This window comes from Chiloscyllium punctatum, chromosome 18, assembly GCF_047496795.1.
Source record: "Chiloscyllium punctatum isolate Juve2018m chromosome 18, sChiPun1.3, whole genome shotgun sequence".
Classification (NCBI taxonomy): domain Eukaryota; kingdom Metazoa; phylum Chordata; class Chondrichthyes; order Orectolobiformes; family Hemiscylliidae; genus Chiloscyllium; species Chiloscyllium punctatum.
Genome location: NC_092756.1, coordinates 86,791,143 through 86,811,607, shown reverse-complemented (window position 1 = coordinate 86,811,607; position 20,465 = coordinate 86,791,143). Strand labels below are relative to the sequence as shown.

Sequence of the window (20,465 nt, the reverse complement as noted above, 5' to 3'; positions counted from 1 at the left end):
ATACAATCTGCAGGGGCATCCCATTTCATGCCAAGCCTGCAATCTCAGATTCACGTTTGCACTCTTCCTGGAGGCGTACATTAGAGAAGAGACCAGTTGGAAAACATTGCACACTCTGTCCCATCACATCAAGCAAAGGTCCCTTGCTTGTGGTCTCTCTCTCTTTTTAATTTATTTATTTTTTTTTTGCTAATCTCAGCGTCAGGACTTTCAGTTTGAATAACACAATCCACTGATATTATACAGACCCAGGCATCATTAAACAATGGAGGTTCTATCAGGCTGAGATGTATCAGCAAGTGTCAACCATGTAGGACAATGCACTCAAACAGTTCCTGAGTATAAAACTGAACTTTCTCTTGTCTCATTGTACATCTGAGCTCAGTGAAATGGCGGCACAAAAGAAACTAAAGAGCTTAATTCAACACGATTGTGTGACAGAAGCTCTATGTGCTACAATTCGCATAAAAAGATTCATTATACTGTATCTTACTCTTGCGCTGTTGTCAGGAAATAGGCCTCTTTGACATGCTAATAACTTGCCATTCAGAGCAAAGATAGATCTGGGAAACTGGACAATTCGAATGCAACTAATGCAGTGGAAAAAGAAAGAGATGAGCAAGAAGGCTTAATTAATAGATTCTGAATCATCTGCTGGCCTGGCGATAAATACATTCAGCAAGGAACCTGGTGTTAGATGACGCCACCGCTGCTTAGGTGAGAGAATTTGCTCAATTATAACAAGTCTTCCTGATTTTTGAGATGAGCTCACTCATCTCACTGGAAAGTTTTACATTTTCAAACTTAGCAGCTTTGTGCTCGGAGCTTTCAGAGGAATATACATTTGAAAAGGGTTGCAGTGCTGATTGCCTGATTGGAGAGACGCTCCCAGAGATGGTTGGCAAGTTGTCAATTTGTAGCCCCTGATTCTCCGCCGACTCATTTGAATGGTTGGAACGTCAATTGATTTGAGTGTCCTGCCTTTCCCAATCGGCTCTGGCAGCAGATTGCAGCAACTGAACTGGCCTCTAACCCCAGGGTTCAGCTTCCAAGATGGCGGCGGAGAAGCAGGGCTGCGTGAGGGCTGTTGCCAGGGAGCTCAGCTGCTCCCCTCACCTCAGCTATCTTGCATTTCTTTTCTTTGCTGTTCTGCTGTTTTCCATTCATTTTTCTTTTCTTTGGTGGGTGAGCCAAGAACGGGCGTTGCGCCAAGTGGCAGCAGCCTCCAGGCCATCAGAGGCAGTGGCCACCATAGTTTTGGTTTTTGCCGCTGTTTACCTATTATTTACTATCTCTGCTACTTCACTCTGTGATCTGCCGGTATTGCTAGCAAGACAAAGCTTTTCACTGTCCCTCGGTACACGTGACAATAAATTCAATTCAATTCCTGGAGGTGGCAGTAGCAGCAAGCGCGTCCTCCCTCATGGCTGCCAGCAGTGACAGCGCTGGCAACGCTCCTCCAGCGATTGGAGGCAGTGGCAGCAATAGCGGACTCTTCAAGATGGTGGCGCCGATGGCAAGGCAATGCCTTGGAGGGTGGCTGGAGCGGGACTCTTGGTGCAGCAGCCTAGCCTGGCAGTGGATGCAGGGAGTTCTGGTTTCACTAGGCCCAGATCGGGAATACCTGGCGTTGACAAGGTGGCAGCTGCAGGGGTGGCAGCGTAGTATACCCGGTGCGGGGACTCCTGGTCATCGGCGAGGCGGCAGCGGCAGCTGGTTTGCAGGGTGACTGTGGGTTCTGCATGAGACTTTGCCTTGGCAAGTGGACTAGTGGAGAAATGGCACCTGAAGAATGGCAATTCCTGCGTTGGTGGGTCTGGCATAGGCAACGGTGAGGTGGTGGAGGAGGGGAGGTGGAGGAGGGATGGTAGGGGTGGGGGGGTGGAGGACGGGAGATGGAGGAGGGGGTTGGAGGACTGGAGGTGGAGGAGGGGAGGTGGAGGAGGGATGGTGGGGGTGGGATGGGTGATGGAGGAGGGGAGATGGAGGAGGGTTGGTGGGGGAAGGATGGGTGATGGGGGATGGGTGATGGAGGAGGGGAGATGGAGGAGGGTTGGTGGGAGAAGGATGGGTGATGGAGGAGGGGTGGTGGAGGTGGGGAGGTGGAGAAGGGACAGTGAAAGAGGGATGGTGGGGAGGGCCGGTGGAGGAGGGGCAGTGGAAGAGGGGAGGTGGAGGAGGGATGGTGGGGGTAGGGGTTGGAGGACAGGAGTTGGGGGGGTGGAGGACTGGAGGTGGAGGAGGGATGGTGGGGGAAAGATGGGTGGAGGAGGAGGGGAGATGGAGGAGGGTTGGTGGGGGAAGAATGGGTGATGGAGGAGGGGCAGTGGGGGAGGGGAGATGGAGGAAGGTTGGTGGGGGAAGGATGGGTGATGGAGGAGGGGCAGTGGGGGAGGGGAGGTGGAGGAGGGGCGGTGGGGGAGGGGCGGTTATATCTTTTTACTCTTAAACCATTCACGATGGCGTTGGATTGTGGCGTCAGTGGAAGCTTTTCACTATATTGTTCGCTGTATTTTACTGGATTGTTCTCTGTGAAATGCACGTGACAATAAATCATAAAATTTCCAAACTGAGTTCCAGTTTTTCGCATTTTGTGCAGACTGACTGCACTCCACCATCTCGATCCTCGTATCAACGTGCCCACTGCCCTCTTGGTATTCGAGGCTTGATCACTCTTCATCAGAGCTGAAAAATGAAGTGTGGAAGGGACAGCCTATAAGCAATAGTTTGGGCGTGGGGAGGGGTTGATAGGGTTTGTGGGTGTAGGGTGCTGGTGGAGAAAGGATGCTGATAGTTCAGATTAAGTGATTGAAACGTGAGAATGGCAGAACGACGGTGTGTCTAACTGCCAGACTGGAACGAACATTATGTGGGATGGGGGGGGAGGAGAGGACATGATAACAAGCGAAAAGAAAGGGAAGAAATGGTTCACAATTTGAAGGTGTTGACATCGATATTAAGTCCAGAAGGCCTGGAGTCTGAAGATGAGATGTTGTTTCTCCACCTTGCGCTGTGATGCACTGGAGCACTGCAGCGTGCCGAGGACAGACAGGTGGGCATGTGAACAGGGCGCTGTGTTAAAATGACTGGCTATGGGAAGGTCAGGGTCATGCTTGCACACAGACCGGAGGTGTTTCGCAAAGTGGTCAGCCAGTCTGTATTTGATGTAATGTTTTTAACAGGCCATTCGGCCCAACATGTCCACACCAACCCCCTGAAGAGTATCTCACCCAGACCCATTCCCCTATCCTATCACTCTACATTTCCCCCTGACTAACACACCTAACCTACACATCCCTGAACACTATGGGCAATTTAGCACGGCCAATCCACCTACCCATGTTTGGACTGTGGGAGGAAACCGGAGCACCCCGAGGAAGTCCAGGCAGACATGGGGAGAATGTGCAAACTCCACATAGACAGTCGCCCGAGGCTGGAATCGAACTCGGGTCCCTGGTGCTGTTAGGCAGCAGTGCTAACCACTGAGCCACCACAGAGTAGAGAAGATCTTGCATCTGTTAGATATGAGTACCAATGATGTATGGGAACATATTGTAGTATCTTGATCATGTTACAGAAAAATCAAGTTCATGTAATTCTCCCGAAACCTCCCAGCACATCACTTGAGCAGCAAAAAGTTGAAGTTTAGCACAAGGAGATAAGAAAGGCACCGAGCGTTTAGTTGAATTAATTCTATTCATCTGCAGCTGACAGGGCAAATGACAAAAGCTGATCATTTGAATGCATCCCATTGCCTTGTAGGCAAGAAAACTAAGTTAGATTGTAATAGAAGTGGAGGTAGTTGACAGAAGGAAGAAGTTAAAAAGCTGCATCTTGCACAGCTCTCTGGAAATAAAATCAGCAATTGATCTTAAAATGCAGCAAGATAAGGACTTCTGAGATGGCTTGATGATTGGGACATTGCAAGTCACTAAGCAGTGTGTCAGCCAGTCTGATAAAGCGCAGAGAAGATTAATTACAACCACCAATGGCCAAAAGGATAGCAAGGAGGCATCTTGATCTGCTCTGAAGCACCAGAACGGATGAAGCTAGCTGCTGTTGGACACCTAAAACATGTAGATGTACAGTTTGCAAAGAGCAATCAGAGACGTGACTTTGCGAGCAGACTGTGCCAAAAATTTGATTGGAAATACTTAAATCATCATCAGTTAAATCAAGGCCCCTACTGTTATCACCAGTGAATATGAAAGACCTCATTTTGAAGAGAAGGATCATTCTCCCTGGGATCTCACCCAATAGTTCTCCCTCAATCACTGTCACTAAAATGAAACAACCACATTATTAGTGCACGACTTATTGTGGGAGCTTGCTGTGCTCAAATTGTCTGTTCTGTTTCTTAAATTATAAACAGAGACTGACGCTTCAAAATAATATAATGGGTTGGAAAGTATTTTATATACTCTGCAGTTGGTAAATGTGCCAAATGAATGCACTTCTCCTTTTCAGACCACTTTACAAATATAGAGTCATAGAGATGTACAGCACGGAAACAGACCCTTCAGTTCATTTCATCCGTGCCGCCCAGATATCCGAACTGAATCTAGAGTCAAGATTAGAGTGGTGCTGGAAAAGCAGAGCAGGTCAGCTAGCAACCGAGGAGCAGGAAAAATGGAAGTTTCAGGCAAAAACCCTTCATCAGGATCTTGACTCATCTGTAATCTTGACTCTAATCTCCAGGATCTACAGTACTCACTTTCACCTAACCTAATCTAGTCCCGTTTGCCAGTACTTGACCCATATCACACCAAACCCTTCCTATTCATAAATCCATCCAGATGCTTTTTAAATGTAATTGTACCAGCCTCCACATCTTCCTCTGGCAGATCACTCCATACACATACCACCCTCTGCATGAAAACGTTACCCCTCCGGTATATCTTTCCCTCTCACCCTAAACCTTTGCCTTCCAGTTCTGGTCTCCCCCCCCCACCCCAGAGAAAAGACCTTGTCTATTTACCATGTCGATGCCCCTCATGATTTTATAAACCTCTATAAGGTCATCCCTTCTGGGAAAAGAGCCCCAGCCTCTTCAGCCCCGCCTATAGCTCAAATCCTCCAACCCTGGCAACATCCTTGTAAATATTTTCTGAACCCTTTCAAGTTTCACCACATCCTTCTGATCGGAAGGAGACCAGAACTGCATGCAATATTCCAAAAGTGGCCTAACCAATGTCCTGTACAGTCGCAACATGACCTCCCAACTCCTATACTCATTGCTCTGACCAAGAAAGGAAAGCATACCAAACATCATCTTCACTATCCTGTCTACCTGTAACTCTTCTTTCAAGGAGCTATGAAACTGCACTCTCTTTGTTCAGCAACATTCCCCCAGACCTTACAATTAAGTGTAGAAGTCCTGCTAAGATTTGCTTTTCCAAAATGCAACACCTCGCATTTATCTAAATTAAATTCTATCTGCCACTTCTCAGCCCATTGAACCATCTGATCTGACGTAACTTTTTTCGCTGTCCACTATTGCTTGAACCCGGTGTGTCAGCTGATACTAGAAGTATGTCAGTGATTGTACGCAAGTGTGCTGGATGTCTTCAATGAAGTAGTCCCAGAGAATTACTGCAGTTTGCAAGCATGTAGTTTAAAGGGTTATCAGAACCCATGATTTAGCAACGTGCGCTCATAGTTTAAACACTCCGATAATACAATGAGAAAGCTGTTCAAATGGCAGAAAACTCACTGAAGCAAGACATCAACTTGGATAGGCAGCTTCGTTTGATTCCTTTCTAATATCTGATAGCGGATTGCTTCAGCGGTGTAATTGTTGATGGGTCTTAGAATGAAACGGTCTTAGAGTAACTCATTCAAAGCAAAAACTAACCAATGGAATTTCGCAGCAGCCCAAGTCAGTTGTACAGGACGCTATCTTCAATGCTGCGTGCAGTTTTGGTTCCCTCCCACGTGATCAACAAGTGGATCTCTGCCACTTCTCACACCTCCGCCCTTGAACCCTACCCCTTTAGTCGCAACAAGAATAGAACACCCTGGTCCTCACCTTCCACCCCAGTAATCTCCAGATACAGCGCCATTTCCACCACCTACAACCAGACCCCACCACCAGAGATATATTTCCCTCCCCTCCCCTATCTGCGCTCTGCAGAGACCATTCCTTCTGTGATTCCCTCATTAGGTCCACATTCCCGCCAACCATCCTCCAATCCCGGCACCTTCTCTTGCCACCACAAGAAGCGTAAAACCTGCATCCTCACCTCACAACTCACCTCCGTCAAAGGCCCCAGAGGATCCTTCCACATCCAACATAGATTTTCTTGCACATCTAAACACCTCATCTATGTGTCCGTTGCTCTTGATGTGGTCTCCTCTACACTGGGGAGACAGGACGCCAACATTTCAGGGAACATCTCTGGGAAACATACACCAAACAACTGCACCGCCCTGTGGCTGACCATTTCAACTCCACCAAGGACATGCAAGTCCTGGGCCTCCTCCACCACCAAATCCAAGCCACCTGATGGCTGGAGAAAGAACACCTTAACTTTCGCCTTGGGACCTTTCAACAACACAGATCAATGTCGACATTACCAGTTTCCTCATTTCTCCTCCCCCTACCTTATCCCAGATCCAACCCTCCAACTCAGCACCGCCATCTTGACTTGTCCTACCTGTCCATCTTCCTTCCCACCTATCTGCTCCACCCTCCCCACTGACCTATGACCATCAGCCCCACCTCCATCTAGCTAACATCTTCCCAGCTACCTTCCTCCAGCCCCACCCCACCCCCAATTTATCTCTCAGCCCCCTTTCTCCCCCTCCCCACATTCTTAATGAAGGGCTTATGCCCGAACCATCGATTCGCCTGCTCCTCGGATGCTGCCTGATTGGCTGTGCTTTTCCAGCACCACACTCTCAACTCTGATCTCCAGCATCTGCAGTCCTCACTTTCACCTCTCCATATTCAAGGAAGGATTTAAATGCATTGGAAGCGATTCAGAGGAGGATTACAAGACTGATACCTGGACGAAGCAGGTTGTCTAATGAGGAAACATTGTACAGGCTGGGCTTGTTTTCACTGGATTTTGGAAGAATTGGGGGTGGTGGAGGTGACTTAATTGAAGTGCTTAAGATCCTGAATGATCTTCAAAGTGAACGTGGAAAGAATGTTTCCTCTTGTGTGTAAGTCGAGAACAAGGGGGCAACCTAATCTAGTAGGTAAAAACAATAACTGCAGATGCTGGAAATCAAATACTGGATTAGTGGTGCTGGAAGAGCACAGCAGTTCAGGCAGCATCCAACGAGCAGCGAAATCGACCTTTCGGGCAAAAGCCCTTCATCAGGAAGGGGCTTTTGCCCAAAAGGTCGATTACGCTGCTCGTTGGATGCTGCCTGAACTGCTGTGCTCTTCCAGCACCACTAATCCAGTACAACCTAATCTAGTCCCTGACTTTGTTAGGACAGAGATGAGGAGGAATTTATTAGGACAGAGATGAGAATTTTTGTTTCTCATAGGATTGTACAGCTTTAGACCCCTCAGCCTCAGAAGGTAGTGGAGGTGAAGTTCCCAAACTTTTTAAAGTCAGAAGTGGATAGACTTTGCTTAGACAAGGAAATCAAAGGTTATTGGGGACGGTGGGAATGTGGCAAACAGATCAACCATGAATATTAATTGTCAGAGCAAATTGGGGATGTTGTTGATATTGAAGAGGATGGTCTCAGGGTACAGTCTGATATTGATCAGTTGGTAAATTGGGTAGAGTAATGGCAGATGGAGTTTAATTTTGATATGTGCAAGGTGATGCATTTTGGGAGTTCTAAAAAGGGAAGGATATTCACAACAAATGGTAGGTCCCTAGGGAGTACTGAGGAACAAAGGGACCTTGGTGTAGAAGTCCATAGGCGAAGGTGTCAGCGCAGGAAGACCGGGTGATGAAGAAAGCCCATGGGATATAAGAACTGAAGAACAAGGAGCAGAGTAAGCCATCCAGCCCCATTCCATAAGATGATGGCTGATCTTTCTATGGACTCACTCCACTAACCCGTCCTCTCGCCATAACTCTTAATTCCTTTACTGTTCAAAAATCTATCCATCTTTGCCTTAAAAACATTCAACGAGGTGGACTTAACTGCTTTACTGGTCAGGGAATTCCACAGATTCACAACCCTTTGGCTGAAGAAGTTCCTCCACAACTCAGTCCTAAACCTGCTCCCCCTTATTTTGAGGCTGTGCCCCCTCGTTCTAGTTTCACCCACCAGTAGAAACAACCTCCCTGCTTCTATCTTATCTATTCCCTTCATAATTTTATATCCCCCCTCATTCTTCTGAATTCCAATGAGTGTAGTCCCTGTGTACTCAGTCTCTCCTCATAAGCCAACCTTCTCAACTCCAAAATCAACCTAGTGAACCTCCTCTGCACCCCCTCCAGTTCCAGTACATCCTTTCTCAAGTAAGGAGACCAAAACTGTACACAGTACATCAGGTGTGGCCTCACCAGCTCCCTCTATAGCTGCAGCATAACCTACCTGTTTTTCACTGGCCTTTATTAGCCAGCACACAGAATACAAGAGCCAGAAAGTCTAATGACAACTTTATAAAACATTGATGAGGGCACAGATTGAATAATGTCCACCGTTCTGGTTGCCATGCTATCAGAAGGACATGATTGCACTGGAGAAGATGCAGAGGAGATTTACCAGGAATTGGCTTGGGATGAAAAGTCGCTGTTATGAGGGGAGACTGGATAGGCTGGGCTTGTTTTCCTTACAGCAGGAGAGAGTGGGGGATGGGATTGAGGTAGACAAAACCATGAGACGTATAGACAGAGGAGATTGTGAGAATCTCTTCCCCGTGGCAGATGTGTCTAAAGCCAGAGGGCATCAGCTTAAAGTGAGGAGCAAGTAGCTCAACGGAGAAATGAGAAAGATTTTATTCACCCAGAATGTGGTAGAAAGACGGAATGTGCTATCTAAGAGGGTGGTGGAGGCAGGTATGCTTGCAATATTTAAGAAGCTTCTGGAAAAGCACTTAAAATGCCTGGCATAGAAGGATATGGACCCAGTGTGGGTAAATGGGATAAGTGTAGTTTATTGGTCGGAATAGACACGATGGGCCGAAAGGCCTGTTTCTATTGGTATAATGGAGCAGGCTCAGAGGACTGAATGGTCTACTTTCACCTCTCCTCTTGCTCTTAAGTCAAACAAAAGATGGGACTGTCCTTCAGATATCATATTTAAAAATATAATAACAAGATTTAGACATATTTTTACATTTTATGAGGTTTTAAGTTTACAAAAAGGGATTTATTTTTTTAAGCTCCCTTACGTAAAGAAGAGGTTCCAGATGATCAGAGAGTGGCAAATGTGACAGACCCATTCGAGAAGAAATGTAAGGGCAGTCCTAACAACTACAGGGCAGTTATCCTGGCATCAGTAATGAGCTCAATGACTTCAGGTTATGAACTCAGTCCTTCAGTTTGAGTAATGTCTCTGCCAAGCCTCGTCTATATCTTGTTTTTATGTCTTTCCATGCAGATATATTCTGCTATTAACATCTACTCTGATCCTATGCTTTGTTTCTTCATGACAACAAAGACTATCTCTTCCTTTTGCTCCATATCAAAGTGGGTCTGGGTGGGTTACTCGTCAGAGGGTCGGTGTGGACTTGTTGGGCCAAAGGGCCTGTTCCCAGACAGTAGGGAATCTAATCTAATCTAATTTGGTTATTCAATCTCTCTTGCCATTTATCCTATCCCAGACATTACTTTTTGCTTTTTCTCACTTGCCCCCCCCCCCCATTATATAAAATCTATTCCACTTCTAATTTCTGTCAATTGTGAAGAAATCACATCTGTTTCTCTCTCCACAGATGCTACCAGATCTGCTGAGTCTCTCCAGTACTTGGTGTTTTTGGTTTCAGATTTTCGGCACCCACTGTATTTTGTCTTCACTTTAGTATCGATGAGAGGAAATGTCTTGGAATCCTTAATCAAAGAAATTAATGACACTTAGAGAGGCTTCAGTTAATTTAGTGGAGCCAGTGTGCATTTCTGAAAGGCAGATTGTGCTTGTTTAATCTTGTTGAGCTTGTTGGTAAAGTAGCAGAGAAGGTTGGTAAAGGGAATGAATTGGATGTTGTCCACATGGACTTCAATAGTGAAGTATATGGAGTTAGGCCACAGATTAGTCATAATGTCATTGAATGGTGGAAGGTTTGAGGGGATGAATGGCCCTTTCCTGTTCCTGTTTAATTGGGGTGAAAGCAACATCGTGACAGGGGAGGACACAAGATTCTACCCTGTGACTCCATGACTAATTGTCCCCATGCTGTGTCGTAAATGGGATTGTTTCCCACTGGAGTCATGCTTGGAGATATGGGAGTACTAAATAGAAGATTCTGGACAAAGTTCAGTTGTGTGGTGTATGCACATTCATAGGATTATATGAGAGAAAGAAGGGGAGATGTAACATTAACAGTGTCAAGAGTGTGGTGCTGGAAAAGCACAGCAGATCAGGCAGCATCCGAGGAGTAGGAGAATCGATGTTTCGGGCAAAAGCTCTTCATCAGCACATTCCTGAAGAAGGGCTTTTGCCAGAAATGTTGACTCTCCTGCTCCTCGGATGCTGCCTGACCTGCTGTGCTTTTCCAGCACCACACTCTCGACTCTGATCTCCAGCATCTGCAGTCCTCACTTTCTCCTAGTAACATGAACGGTGTCAGTTGTGGTCCCTTAACAGTACACCTATCTCTGAGGCAGAGGGTTGTGAGCTCAGGTCTAATTTCTGGGCAAGGGTCACTGGACCCGAAATGTTAACTTGGATTTTTCTTAGAATTTTTCTCAATGTGGAGGTGCCAGTGTTGGACTGGGGCGGGGGGGGAACACAGTCAGACGTCACATGACACCAGGCTATAGTCCAACGGGTTGATTTAAAGTCGCAAGCTTTCAGAGCGCTCCAAAAGCTTGTGATTTCGAATAAACCTCTTAGATTATAACCTGCTGTGGTGTGACCTCTGACTCTGAGTTTTCTCTGCAAATGCTGCCAGACCTGCTGAGCTTTTCCAGCAATTTCTGTTTTTGTTTCTGGCTTTGGAGACTTGAGCATGCATACCAAAGTTGACATTTCAGTGCCCTTCTGAAGTGGTACTGAACGGTTAGAGATGCCAAATTTCAGACGAGACATTAAACCATTGCCAGTGTGTCATCAGCAGTGTGGCTCGCTGCATATTTTAAGACAGAATGTTGCCAGGTTTGGGAGGTTTGAGTTACAAAGAAAGGCTGGATAGGCTGGGACTTCCTTCACTGGAATATAGGAGGTTGAGAGATGGCCTGATAGAAATTTATAAAGTCGTGAAGGTATAAAGGTATAAAGTCGTGGGCGGCACGGTGGCACAGTGGTTAGCACTGCTGCCTCACAGCGCCAGAGACCTGGGTTCAATTCCCGCCTCAGGCGACTCTCTGTGTGGAGTTTGCACATTCTCCCCGTGTCTGTGTGGGTTTGCTCCGGTTTCCTCCCACACTCCAAAGATGTGCAGGTCAGGTGAATTGGCCATACTAAATTGTCCGTAGTGTTAGGTAAGGGGTAGATGTAGGGGTACGGGTGGGTTGCGTTTCGGTGTGGACTTGTTGGGCCGAAGGGCCTGTTTTCACACTGTAAGTAATCTAATCTAATATAAACAGAGTCGATGGCAGTTGTCTTTTCCCCTAGGATGGGGGATTTCAAGGCTAGGGGGGCGCATTTTTAAGGTGAGAGGAGAGAGATTTAAAAAAAGAGAGAAATGTTTTCCACATTGTGTGTGGAATGAACTTCTTAAGGAAGTGGTGGATGTGAGTACAGTTACAGTTTTAAAAGACATTTGGACAGATACATGAATAGGAACAGTTTGGAGGGAAATAGGCCAGGGGGACTAGTTTAGTTTGGGATTATGGTCAGCACGGACTGGTTGGACTGAAGGGTCTGTTTCCATGCTGGATGACTCTGTGTGAACTTACTCTGAGTGCTCCATTGGTGACATTCCCTTTAATTCTGTAGGCCTTCATCATTTGCTGCAATCTCCTGAAAGGCACCTTATCAAACCATCAGCACTCATGTACTTTAGTATCTATCCTTGACACTTTTTTTCATGAGGAGTGAAGAATACTTTCCCTGTGATTAATGCTTATTTCCTCAAGTGCTTATTCTTCATTCTCCATTGTCGATTCCCAGGAATTGTCTGCTGAATGGCACTGTGTCTTTGAATGCACTGGGCGCCGCACATTATCCATTTTACCGTCAATGAGATGAAGAAATTGGATATTCAAAGGCATTTCTCACGATTACCACATCAATCTTGCCAGATGTTACTTCCAACTGTATTAAACAGGCAGCCAGAAGCACTGGGATACACACAAATTAGGAGTAGATCACCCAAGCCTTTGATTCTGTTTCCCCTTCCGATAAGAACATGGCTTAATTGCACCCCCCTGCCTATACCTGATAACCTTTCGCCACTTACCTTATCGCCCCTTCGCATCTTCCACAAAAATATTAAAAATTCTGCCTCCACCTTTTTGAGGAAGAGAATTCTAAAGACACCCAATGGCCTGAGAAGAAAGCATCACTCCTTATCTCTGTCTCGAGTGGGCAAGTTGTGGTCCTGATTCAGGGCTTTTGCCCGAAACGTCGATTCTCCTGCTCCTCAGATGCTGCCTGATCGGTTGTGCTTTTCCAGCACCACTCTAATCTTGACTCTAATCTTCAGCATCTGCAGTCCTCACTTTCGCCAAGATGTAGTCACAGCCTTTTAATTTTTTCGCACAGGATGTGCACGATCAATTCCTTGGCATTGACAATCCTTTTGAATAACTAATAAATCTAAACCTGCCTCTCATCTTCCTACAATCCCCTGATAAAGGAGTAGCACTCCGAAAGCTTGTGATTTCAAATAACCATGTTGGACTATGACCTCTGTGCCTCCTGACTTTGACCACCCCAGTCCAACACTGGTACTGCCCCATCTGAGTTGGCAAGAATATGGCACTGAGTTTGCTACCTCTTGATTTTTGTTTGGATTTGTTTCTGAGATGTGGATGTCACTGTCTGGGCGAGAATGTATTGCTCATTCCCGTTGCCCTGGAGCTCCTTTCATGAGCCACTCTGATTCACCACAGTGTTGGTAGGGAGGGAGTGCCAGGATTTTAACCCAGTGACATTGAAGGATAAATTTCCAAGTCAGGATGGTGAGTGACTCAGAAGGGAACTTGCGGGTGGTGGCATTCTCAAGTATTTGCTGCCGCTGTCCTTCTAAGTGGGAGAGGTTGTGGGTTTGGAAGGTGCTGCCGGTGGAGTCATGGTGAGACCTGTGGGACATATGACAGATGGTACACACACTGTGTATCGGTGGTGTGGGGAATGAATATTGAAAGCGGTGGGTGGAGTGCGTATCAAATGGGCTACTTTGTCCTGGATCATGTACAACTTCTTGAGTGTTGTTGGAGTTGCATTCATCCAAGCAAGTTACAGTCCTGACTTGTGCCTTGTGGAGCAGAATTGGACAGGAGAGTGGGGATGAATTACACACTGCAGAATTCATATCCTCTGACCTGCTTTTGTAACCAGTACTTATACCTATGATCTAACTTCTGCAAGTCTTTATTGAGTTTAACCTTCTACCTTTGACAGGTTAATCTATAGTTCAAACACGAGAATTACAAGAAATAATGAATACACTCAAATATCCAAATTAAATATTAAGTTTCATTAGAGCCGACAGACGATGAGAATTCTAATTTACCAGAGCACGTGAAAAAAATGCTGTAAAGATTTCAAAGAACAATCACAGAGCTTATGTCAGCAGAGTCACAGACACACAGACTACATACACAGACTCACACACACAGACTGCATACACAGGCACGCGCACACAGACTGCATTCAACACGCACATAGACTGCATATACAGGCACACGCACACAAACTGCATACACAAACAGACTGCATGCACAGACACACGCACACAGACTGCATGCACAGACACACGCAGACTGCATACACAGACACACACAGACACATGCACACAGACTGCATACGCAGACACACACACACCGACTGCATACACAGACATATGCACATATACTGCACACACAGACACACACAGACTGCATATAGAGACACACACACAGACTGCACACACAGATACACGCAGACAGACTGCTTCCAGCGACACGCACATAGACTGCATACACAGACACACGAATACAGACTGCATACAGAGACACATGCAGACTGCATACACAGATGCACGCATACAGATTGCATACAGAGACACACAGACTGCATACAGAGACACATACATAGACTGCATACACAGACACACAGTCTGCATACCGAGGCATGCACACAGACTGCATACAGACTGCATACACAGACACACAGCGACTGCATACAGAGACACAAAGACTGCATATAAAGACACACGCATATAGATTGCATACAGACACACACGCACACAGACTGCATGCACAGGCACACACAGACTACATACAGAGGCACACATACACATAGACTGCATACAGAGACAAGCACACGCAGACTGCATACACGGACACCGCACACAGGCTGCATACACAGACCTACGCACCCAGACTGCATACAGAGACACATGCACACAGACTGCATACACAGATATATGCGCACAAACTGCATACAGAGACACACATACACAGACTGCATTCGGAGACACACAAAGACTGCATACACAGACACATGCACACAGACTGCATACACAGACACACATACACACATACTGTATACAGAGACAAGCACACACAGACTGCATACAGTGACACACACACACAGACACATGCACACAGGCTGCATACACAGACCCACGCACCCAGGCTGCATACACAGGCCTACGCACACAGACTGCATACAGTGACACATGCACACTGACTGCATACACAGACACACACACACCCAGACTGCATACACTGACATATGTACACAGACTGCATACACAGACCTACGCACCCAGACTGCATACAGAGACACATGCACACAGACTGCATACACAGATATATGCGCACAAACTGCATACAGAGACACACATACACAGACTGCATTCGGAGACACACAAAGACTGCATACACAGACACATGCACACAGACTGCATACACAGACACACATACACACATACTGTATACAGAGACAAGCACACACAGACTGCATACAGTGACACACACACACAGACACATGCACACAGGCTGCATACACAGACCCACGCACCCAGGCTGCATACACAGGCCTACGCACACAGACTGCATACAGTGACACATGCACACTGACTGCATACACAGACACACACACACCCAGACTGCATACACTGACATATGTACACAGACTGCATACACAGACCCATGCACACAGACTGTATACAGAGACTCATGCACACAGACTTCATACACAGACACATGCGCACAAACTGCATACACAGACACACACACACAGGCACTTGCACACAGACTGCATACAGAGACAAACATGCAGACTGCATACACAGACTGCATTCAGAAATACACACATGCAGACTGCATATACAGGCACACGCGCACAGGCTGCATACACAGACACACACACACACAGACTGCATACACCGACACATGCATACAGACTGCACACATCGATACACGCACACCGACTGCATACACAGGCACACGTGCACCGACTGCATACACAGACACACGCGCACCGACTGCATACAGAGACACACGCGCACCGACTGCATACAGAGACACACACGCACCGACTGCATACAGAGACACACGCGCACCGACTGCATACACAGGCACACGCGCACCGACTGCATACAGAGACACACGCGCACCGACTGCATACAGAGACACACGCGCACCGACTGCATACAGAGACACACGCGCACCGACTGCATACAGAGACACACGCGCACCGACTGCATACAGAGACACACGCGCACCGACTGCATACAGAGACACACGCGCACCGACTGCATACAGAGACACACGCGCACCGACTGCATACAGAGACACACGCGCACCGACTGCATACAGAGACACACGCGCACCGACTGCATACAGAGACACACGCGCACCGACTGCATACAGAGACACACGCGCACCGACTGCATACAGAGACACACGCGCGCAGACTGCATACAGAGACACACGCGCGCAGACTGCATACAGAGACACATGCCCGCAGACTGCATACACAGACGCACGCACACAGACTGCATACACAGACGCACGCACACAGACTGCATACACAGACGCACGCACACAGACTGCATACACAGACTTGGAGCACATGCTCCACGTACACACAGTTGTGCTCTGACATGCACAAACACCCAGAAAACACAAATATCAAATACACACACACCACATACATGCACACATCATATACACAAATGTGCTCAGACACACACACAGATACTCAGACACATAAAGTCAGAAAGACACCACATACATAGACCCACACAAACGTACCTGTAGAAATTCAATTCCCTGCTTATTCAACTCTACTTCATCGTAATTAAGATGTTTGAGCAGCACAGCATGCTAATATATTGTAATTAAATGGTCATACAGGCGAAGCTCCTTCAAAATTACATGGTCGCATGCTCTGAGGGTCTGTGATTACTGTGCAGTACTGAAACACTTCCAGTTTCTTCAGCTGATGCCATGCACAGTCCTTGGAGATCCACGTGGTGGCAGAAATTGGAGGGAATAGAGCATGCAATCACCCTGGAGTGGCAAGTTTGTAATGTCCTTATGACAAAGGGTTGTTGGGTTCCCTTTCAATGTAGAATTCCAGTCACAGAGCAGATATACTTCCTGTGATGACTTGAGTTCCCTCTTTGGCTGACACTCGCCTCCGTTCGTGATTGGTCATGTTTCCTGGTTGTCTTCAGCAACAAATTTCTCTGACTAGCTTCTCTGAAATGATCACTTTTCCGTGATGAAACCTAAACCTCAGTGACCTATCCTTAGTAGTTGTAGATCACCAATAATACATCAAGGATTTTTGTGTTAAAACTATGTTAATGATCACATGAGACTGTCCATTTTAGTTTCATTCCCTCAAGTTCTATCAGATGACGTTTTCAATAAAAATTGGTTGCCTGGATAAGTCATACAATTGCCAACTATTTAAACTTGCACACTTTCTTGCTTATTGAAGAGGACCATGGAAACATAGAAGCTAGGAGCTGGAGTAGGCTATTCAGCCCTTTGAGCCTTCCCCACCATTCAGCACAATCATGGCTAATCCTCAATCTCAATGCCATACTCCTACATTGTCTTCATTCCCATTGATGTCTTTAAAATGTAACCTGTTTCTTTCTTGAATCTGTTCAGTGGCTTGGCCTCCATGGTCTTTGGTGGAAGAGAATTCCACAAGTTTTCTCCCTTGTGAGTGAAGACATTCTTTCTCATCTCAGTCCGAAATGGTCTACCTTGTATCCTGAGACTGTGTCCCCTGGTTCTCGACTCTCCAGCCAGAGAAATCATCCTCCCTGTATCTAGTCTGTCTGGCCATGTAAGAATTTAGACTAGTCTTTTAAGGCAGATTTTATTAACTGAATTTACATTTCTCCAGTTGCCATGTTGACATTTGAACCCATGCCTTCAGAAGATAAGCTTAGGCCTCTTGATTATCAAATCCTCATTTATACAGACATCTCCTTTAGCTACATAATATACATATAATTAGAAGCAGTTAGGACATTTGGCTTCTCAAGCCTGTTCCAATATACTTAGAGACATAGAGATGTACAGCACGGAAACAGATCCTTCAGTCCAACTCATCCATGCTGACCAGATATCCCAACCCAATCTAGTCCCGTTTGTCAGCATTTGGCCCATATCCCTCTAAACCTTTCCTATTCATATACCCATCTAGATGTCTTTTAAATGTAATTGTACCAGCCTCCCCCACTTCCTCTGGCGGTTCATTCCATACACTCACCACCCTCTGCATGAAAAAGTTGCCCCTTTAGGTCCCTTTTAAAGTTTTCCCCTCTCACCCTGAACCTATGCCATCCAGTTCTGGACTCCCCAACCCCAGGGAAAGAACCTTTGTCTATTTACCCTATCCATGCCCCTCATGATGTTATAAACCTCTATAAGACCACCCCTCAGCTCCAGGGAAAACAGCCCCAGCCTATTCAGCCTCTCCCTATAGTTCAAACCTTCCAACCTTGGCAACATCCTTGTAAATCTTTTCTGAACCCATTCAGGTTTCACAACATCCTTCTGATAGGAGGTCCTGCTCCTTGGATGCTGCCTGAACCGCTGTGCTTTTCCAGCACCACTCTAATCCAATAATCACACAACACCAGGTTATAGTCCAACAGGTTTATTTGGAAGCACTAGCTTTTGGAGCACTGCTCCTTCATCAGGTGGTTGTGGAGAATAAGATTGTAAGACATAGAATTTATAGCAAAGGTTTACAGTGTGATGTAACGGAAATTATATATTGAAAAAGACCTGGATTGTTCAATTTCCATATATAATTTCAGTCTTTTTCAATATATAATTTCAGTTACATTGCACTGTAAACCTTTGCTATAAATTCTGTGTCTTACAATCTTATTCTCCACAACCACCTGATGAAGGAGCGTCACTCCGAAAGCTAGTGCTTCCAAATAAACCTGTTGGACTATAACCTGGTGTTGTGTGATTTTTTAACTTTTTAGGAGAAAGTGAGGACTGCAGATGCTGGAGATCAGAGCTGAAAATGTGTTGCTGGAAAAGCGCAGCAGGTCAGGCAGCATCCAAGGAGCAGGAGAATTGACGTTTCAGGCATGAGCCCTTCTTCAGGAATGAGGAGAGTGTGTCAAGCAGGCTAAGATAAAAGGTAGGGAGGAGGGACTTGGGGGAGGGGCATTGAAAATGCGATAGGTGGAAGGAGTTAAGGTGAGGGTGATAGGCCGGAGTGGAGGTGGGGGCAGAGAGGTCAGGAAGAAGATTGCAGGTTAGGAAGTTGGTGCTGAGTTCGAGGGTTGGAACTGAGACAAGGTGAGGGGAGGGGAAATGAGGAAACTGGAGAAATCTGGGAACCCTCCAACCACAAGGGATGAACTCCGATTTCTCCAGTTTCCTCATTTCCCTTCCCCCCCCCCCCCTCTTGTCTCAGTCCCAACCCTTGAACTCAGCACCGCCTTCCTAACCTGCAATCTTCTTCCTGACCTCTCCGCTCCCACCCCCTCTCCGGCCTATCACCCTCACCTTAATCTCCTTCCACCTATCACATTTCCAACGCCCCTCCCCCAAGTCCCTCCTCCCTACCTTTTATCTTAGCCTGCTTGACACACTCTCCTCATTCCTGAAGAAGGGCTCATGCCCGAAACGTTGATTCTCCTGCTCCTTGGATGCTGCCTGACCCGCTGCGCTTTTCCAGCAACACATTTTCAGCTCTGATTTTTAACTTTGTACACTCCAGTCTAACACCGGTACCTCCAAATCATTGTAAGACACAGAATTTACAGCAAAAGTTTACAGTGCGATGCAACTGAAATGATATATTGAAAAAGACCTGGATTGTTTGTTAAGTCTCTCATCTTTTAGAATGACCATGTTCGTTTCAGTTCTTCCATTTGTAAATCCCAGAATATTTTTTAAAGTTACATTCTCAAGTGGCTTTAACAATAGGTGCCATCTTGGCCCAGTTAATGCATTAAAGGTGTGAGGTGTCCTGTGTGAGTTTGGTGGAGGGTTGTTTTTCAGACTGGAGGCCTGTGACCAGCGGTGTTCCACAGGGATAGCTACTGGGTCCACATTTGTTTGTCATTGATTTCAATGATTTGGATGTGAATTTAGAAGGCGTGGTTAGTAAGGGTGCAGCTAACACCAAAACTGGTGGCATAGTAATTAGTGAAGAAGGTTTTCAAAGTTTACAAAGGGATCTTGATCAAATGGGTCAATGGGCTGAAAAATAGCAAATGGAGTTCAATTTGGACAGGTGTGGGATATTACATTTCAGTCCAACAAACAGGGGGAGGATTTACACAATTAGTGATAGGTACTATTGCAGGTGGGGTTCAGGTACATAATTCGTTAAAGTGTGCATCACATATAGACAGTGTGGTTAAAAAGGCATTTAGCACACTTGCCTTCATTGCTCAGTGCTCTGAGAATAGGAACTGGAACGTCATGCTGCGGTTGTACAGGACATTAGTGAGGTCTTTTCTGGAGTACTGTGTCCAGTTCTGGTCACTCTGCTATAGGAAGGATATTATTAAGTTGGAGAGGGTTCTGAAGAAGCTTACTGCGATGTTGCCAGGAATGGAAGGTCTGAGTTATTCAGAAAGGCTTGAATGTTTTTCACTGAAGCATAGGGGGTTGAGAAGTGACTGCGTAGAGGTTTACAAAATCACGAGAGGTATAACTAAAATTCATGGTAGTTATCTTTTCCCTAGGTTGGGAGGATTTCATGACTAAGGGGCATAATTTTAAGGTGACAGG

At 46.2% G+C, this 20,465-nt stretch overlaps 1 protein-coding gene across 5 annotated transcripts in view; it reads left to right on the top strand.

The window, feature by feature from the left end:
* Positions 1 to 20,465, top strand: part of LOC140489278 (protein phosphatase 1 regulatory subunit 29-like) — a 422,002-nt gene that overhangs the window by 234,682 nt on the left and 166,855 nt on the right. The window contains exon 1 of one of the 5 annotated variants that reach the window (XM_072588652.1): positions 649 to 717. The exons of the other annotated variants lie outside the window; for them this stretch is intronic. The gene's annotated coding sequence lies outside the window, so the exon portion shown is untranslated. Of the gene's footprint in view, positions 1 to 648; positions 718 to 20,465 lie in introns of those variants that run through there. 5 annotated transcript variants of the gene reach the window in all.